Source organism: Aristolochia californica, unplaced genomic scaffold (assembly GCF_029961685.1).
Source record: "Aristolochia californica isolate CCGP_79_NKW_82.1479 unplaced genomic scaffold, dmAriCali1.0.hap1 SCAF_8, whole genome shotgun sequence".
NCBI lineage: Eukaryota > Viridiplantae > Streptophyta > Magnoliopsida > Piperales > Aristolochiaceae > Aristolochia > Aristolochia californica.
In genome coordinates, this window is record NW_027182279.1 from 9,516,382 (window position 1) to 9,523,026 (window position 6,645).

General features: G+C 43.1%; 1 non-coding gene across 1 annotated transcript; it reads right to left on the minus strand.

The window, feature by feature from the left end:
- Positions 1–6,573: 6,573 nt before the first annotated feature.
- On the minus strand, positions 6,574–6,645 carry TRNAD-GUC (transfer RNA aspartic acid (anticodon GUC)). Its single transcript has one exon. It is a non-coding gene; the product is annotated as a tRNA-Asp (tRNA).

Sequence of the window (6,645 nt, forward strand, 5' to 3'; positions counted from 1 at the left end):
TGGTTGTGGGGGCGGTGGCGGGTGGAATGGATGGTGTTCGGCCGGTGGAGAGTAGGCAGCTGGAGGTTGGGCTCGTGTATCATGGTCCTCTTGTCGCCGGAGGAGAGCTTGGATGGCAGCATCCATTGATTTTATTGCCTCATGCAAATCAGAGGTTGTTTGACGCACCTCTTCCAGGGCATGAGCCTGGTTATCTGTCCTTTGCCTATTATCTTCCACTAACTGTCTCAAATCGTCAGGGGAAGAGGAATCCCCAAGGGTGGACCTGTCTGATACCAAGATGTTAGGTTCTTCCCTTGCCATGGATCGAGTCACCCTTCTTTCCTCTCTTCCCTCCATGGTTGATCTTGACGTTGGAAGAGAAACCTTGTTTCTTGAACGAGTAATGGTGGAACTCAATTTAGAATGAAGGAGCTTTGGAGGAAGCTCAACCTTGGACCTCAAAGGGAGAATCCAACCTTGACCTCTGAGGGAGAATCAGACCTGTAAAATATAATTTTCTCAATACTTGCCTCTCTTTTCCTTCACGTCCCCCTAAATAGGGTTGAGGACAAAAATACAAAGATGAACCATTAGGTCAAGTGGTTCATGCCACATTACACTGAACCAACCCAAATTAAACCAAACCAAATAAAGTAAACCAAATCGAATTGAAATTACATGAAAAGTAAATTGACATAATTTAATTCCTATGCCGATGGATAACTCGTGATGCTATGGAGTCCATAACACTCTCGCCTCTGCCCCTGTTTTACATCTTCCAAATTTTGAAGACTTATTTGTGGTTGAGTGTGAAGCTTCTGGTAGGGGCATTGGGGCCGTCTTACAGCAGCAGTCATACCCCATTGCTTATTTCAGTCGGCAGTTGGCAGCTCGTCATCACAAATTGGCTGCGTATGAATGGGAATTAATCGGGTTGGCAAAGTCGGTCCAACATTGGCGGCCTTATTTATGGGGTCGTGCATTTCTCATACATACTGATCATTATAGTCTCATGTTCTTACTTGAACAATGCCTCACGACTTTGCAACAACTGCATTGGATCAGTAAGTTAATGGGCTTTGATTTCTCGATTGAGTACCATGCGGGGAGATTAACAAGGCAGCGGATGCCTTGTCCAGGAGTTTTGAACACCAGCACCTCAGATATGCGGTCAGCCAACCTCGTTTCCTCATCCTAGACTTGGTGCGAGATGCACATGTCACTCTTCCTATCCTACAGGAGCTCCACAGAAAGATTACAAAGGGACTATGGATTCTAAGTGGTCCATCCAGGATTCTCTTATTTGTTACAAACGACGGATTTACCTTCCTCACACATCCGATTTGATTCCAGCCATTCTCTCGGCTTATCATGACACATGAAGGTATTCAGAAAAATTTGCAGTGCATTCGAGCCAATTTTTATTGGCAAGCTATGAAGACTTCCATTGTGACATATGTCTCAGTCTATTAGGTATGTCAACGCAACAAAATCGATCATTTGAGTCCAACAGGTCATCTACAGCCTCTCACCCTCCCTACCCAGGTATGGGCTGATATTTCGATGGACTTTGTTGAGAGTCTTCCACTGACAGCTAGAAAATCAGTTTTATTCGTGGTGGTTGATCGGTTCTCCAAGTATACCCATTTTATTCTGATGGCATCATGAGTGGCACAGACTTTCCTTTAGCATATTGTACGATTACATGGCATTCCAGAATCTATTGTCAGTGATTGGGACACGGTATTCACAAGCACTTTTTGGAGGGAACTTTTTCGTTTGAGAGGCACAAAATTGAAGTTCTCATCAAGGTATCATCCTCAAAAAGATGGCCAAACCGAGGTGGTTAATCGCACCATCGAAATGTATCTACGGTGCTTTGTTATAGATCGTCTGAAGCACTGGATTCAATGGCTACCATGGGCTGAATACTGTTACAATACTTCGTTCCACTCTGCTTTGCAATCCTTTCCTTTCAGGGTTCTTTATGGAAGGGATCCCCCTTGCCTTCTCTCTTATGCTAGAGGCTCCACCCGCGTGGATGCCATTGATCACACACTCATGGATCGAGATCAGGTATTACAGACTATTACAGACCACGTACAGTGGGCTCAAGATCGCATGAAGGGTGCCTACAACCAGGGACACCGAGATGTTTCATACGAGATACGGGACTATCTTTGGTTACGCCTACGATCGTACTGCTAGTAGTCCATTGCAGGAACATCGCGCCATAAGGTCTCCCCCAAGTATTTTGGGTCTTTCTCCATTATTCGGTGCATGGGACAGGTGGCCTATCAAATACAACTGTCAGTCATGGCAAAGGTGCATGATGTGTTTCATGTCTCCCTCCTGAAACCATATACGGGATCACCGCCTACTTCCTCTCCATTCCTTCCTCCAGTGGACAATGGACACGTCATTCAGAGACCCTCTGCGATGTTACACGCCTGTTTGGTCGATGACCAATGGGTGATTCTAGTTTAGTGGATAGATACAGAACCTGAAGCAGCTACCTAGGAGCGGCTAGACAACTTCAAACAGATCTACCCAGCTTACGAGCTTGAGGACAAGCTCTTTCTCCAAGGGGAGGCAGATGTTGTTGACTCAATAGCACACCGAGTCACCCAAAGGAGGAGGAAATGACTCACAAAGTTCACTAGTTTAACTTTCATATTTTATATTGCTTTCAGTTTAATTTTTCATTAATTATGTAATGAGAAAGGATGTAGGGGCAGAATTGGCATTTTTAGCCCTAAAACACTTATGACATCAAAACCCTATTTAAAGGGTAAGGAAATAGAAAAAAGGCAAGTCAGGAATTAGGTTTAACAGGGTTTGAAGTTCTCCTTGACGAGCTCTAGGGTTGGGAGGTCTCCTTGACGAGCTCCAAGGTATGGTTCTTGAATTGATCCTTCATTCTTATCATCTTTGAATTTTGTTTGTATTGAGATTATTCAAGATCAAAGGAAGAAGCGTTTTGAATACTCTTTTCCGAGTTAAGGAGGGGCTTTAGCCTCTTCCACGATATATCAGTAAGAAGGAAGGGTTTTCCTTCTATCCGAACAATGAGGAAAGGGGTTTGGGTTAGCTACTTGAGCAGAATATCAAAAGAGGCAGCTTTATCCTCTTTTCCGAGTGTAGGAGGATTAGGGGATCATGACCTCTCTTACGTGGGCAGTAGAAGCCTTCAAGAGAGACTCTACCTCATTGATGTGAGTCTCAAAAAGGGGTTTCATCCGTCTTGGTCAAGAACAACACAATTAGTCTTCTAATTACATAGAATTCTAAGAAAAGGAAACTCCTTTTCAAGCATCACGAAAATAGGAAGAGAAAAATGAGTCTTTGCTTCATTACCGTGATCACGAACCCTCATAACGTGCTGGATTCACAATTGCCCCGCCAAGTTACTAGATCTATGGCTAGGGACTATAACACCCAAGCCCATAAGAAGTAGGATCCACAATGATTACCATGAGCTGACATCCTTATCACATCAGTTGGAAGATCAAGAAGGACTCAAGAAAGTATCTTTATCTAATGGTCACGTCCTAGAAGAGTTTTAGTTTGAGTTAGGTTTGTCTTTTATCTATATTGAGTTATTTAATTATGCTAGGACTTATCTTTAAGTGTTAGAGTTTGGGTGTAATTGGGACAAGGGTAGTTTTATTTTAATTGGACTCTACTACCTTCCTCTATTATAAATAGAGGTTCATGTACTCTAATTATAATAAATCAATGAAGTTTTTCTCTTTCCCATAAATTCAACACTGGATTCACAAATCCCATGCCAAGTTACTTGGTCCTTGGCTAGGGACCATAACAAGTTGGTATCAGAACAGAGTAACACGGGAGAACCCAACAATGGTGAGTTAAAAGAGTTGATTGTTACTAACCATTGCGCCAAAAGACCGGTCTGTTAGCGAAGGTGCACCATGCATATTAAAGACAAGTCATTCCGACATTGATGATGAGAGGGCAGCAGGCATAGGAAGAAAAACAAGCAGAGAATGAAAGAAAGTTTGCCATAATCATGGAGAAGTTAGAACAACTTCCAAATATTAATCTCCAGATTGATAGAATTTCTGGAATGATGGGAAATATTACGGTTGGAAGAAATTCAACCCCGGAGCAAAGAGGAGAGGACAACTCGTACAATGCGGGGGGGGGGGGGGGGACCAGTTTATAGGGCACACTTCCTTTCCTGGCCAAACGGGGTATTTTAACGAAGGAGGAGGCACAGTACCAAGGTATACAAAACTTGAATTCCCTACTTTTAATGGGTCAGATGACCCCATGATTCAGTTACATAGGTGCGAAAAAAATTTTACCCATTAGAGAACATCAGATATTGATAAGGTGGGATTGGCCGCCTTCAACATGCTTGATGAAGCACAACTCTGGTTTCATCAAGTAGAGTTGGATAGATTGGTGTTGGATTGGGAAGAATTTAAGGAATTATGCACTAAATGGTTCAGTCGTCCAACCCATAGTAACCTCTTGGGGGATTTGGTGTTGTTGCGACAAACGGGCCCAATTGAACTATATAAAAAAAGTTCCAAGAAAAATTGGCATGAGCCAGTTGAATGCTTTGCGTAGACCAGCAAGTCAATTTATTTATGGCAGGCCTTACTAAGTCGTTAAGGTTAGAGGTGGAGCTCCACGCACCTGCTGACTTAGCTCGAGCAATGAATCTAGCTCGCACAGTGGAAATTCGACAAAAATTTCAAAACAGGAGACCAACTTGGCAAGGGGAATGGAACATTTCCAATAGTTGGCAAGGGAGGTTCAACACTAACCCTCATATAGCTTTTCCAGCAGGGCAATAGGTCAAAAATCATCCCAGTACTACTCCTGCAGTAAATACATGGCCCAGCAACCCGCCCGCCCAGTATATTCAAAAATTAACTAGTGTGGAGATGGTTGAGCCTAGGGCAAAGAACTTATGTTACAACTGTGATGAACCATACAGGGCAGGCCATCAGTGTAAAAGGTTGTTCTGGTTAGAGGTCGATGAAATCACAGAATCACAACAGCTTGATGATCCTACTGATAGATGCCAGATTCTGACATGAGAACTAGGTTAATTATAATTGAATAACCCTTATAATTGTGTTATAGGTGGTTATTTATCGATTTTCACTTGAAACGTGCATTTATTGAATTTGACATTAATCATTGCTTATATTGCATATTTTTCTCTCCTGAATGATATTTCATTCCTTTTAGGGTTTATTTCTTCTTGAAATAATTTTTATGGATTTAATTATGGAATTTCAGGAGAATTTTGGTGGAGAAGAAAATATTTACCAAAATACCCTTAGTGAAAGGGAGGTGATTTTTTAGGGCAAATCGTATTAAAACGAGAGCTCGTCGATGGAAATAGGGGGGTCGTTAACCGGAAAGAAGAGAGAAATAGGGGAGGTCGCTGACCGTTCGGAGGGGAGACCCGAGAAGGCTCCCTCCGAACGGCGTTCGTCACCGTCATCCACCACCATTCGGCAACCGAGAACAGACCCGAGGAGAAATCGAGAGAGTCTCCGTCGCAGTGAGTTCGATGCTGCCATTCTCTGCTCGCCAGGCCGAGAGGTCACTCGAGAGGGCTCCTTCGGCGCCGATTCCGCATTCCGACCATCCTCCGGCGTCGATTACCCATTTCCAACCATTTTTGAAGCTATTTCGACTCCGACCGAGATTCGAGAGAGCCGGTCAGAGGATTTTGGCTCCATTCCGTCATCCGCCGGTTGTCACCTCCGTCCGTCGGCTTCTATCCTTCTTCGCCGGCGTCGTCTCTACTTCGGGCCACTCGCTCTTGCTACCCGAAGCCATCAATTTCGGGAAATTTCAGCACTCGTGAGAATGAGTCTGCTGCCCGAGCGAGAGCAAGGGGAAGGGGAGTAATTCGTCATTTTGGAATTTAATTTTTCTATAGTTTGAACTTAGGTTTTGAATGTTTATTAAATATGATTTGATAATTAATGTTTATTGAATATTTGTTTTCCGGATATTTTATTAAATTAGCTAGTTAAGGTAGGATTATAATTTAGATTGGATTTTGGTATTTTAATTCAATTTTTGTCTTTCACTTTATGCGCCCGAGAGGGGCTAGACGCAAGGATTGAGAAATCGGATTCATGATTACGTGGCACTCGAGAGAGGCATGAATCACGGTAAAATCCAGAGTTGATAATTTTAGAATCATCACAATAGGAAATTGATTCTCTGCATTCTATTGTAATCCGATCTCTGTCATTAACTCTAGGCACCCGAGAGGGGCTAGACGCAAGGATTGAGAATCCGGATTCATGGTTACGTGGCACTCGAGAGAGGCACGTATCACGGTAAAATCCAGAGTTGACGTTTCCTATTGTGCAAGGAGTTAATTAGATTATTGCTTGATAATTTAGGATATAATTAGTGTTTAGTTCAGATTAATTCATCATATTTGGTTAGCCAAGTTGACTGAAGAATACACAAAATTCAATCCTCCCTGTGGATATGACCCTCGCTTACTGCTAGATTACATGAACGATTCGTACGCTTGCGAGGTATAAAAGTCAATGTAACTCAAAATTCACATCAAGTTTTTGGCGTCGTTGCCGGGGATCGAACCCGGGTCACCCGCGTGACAGGCGGGAATACACACCACTATACTACAATGGC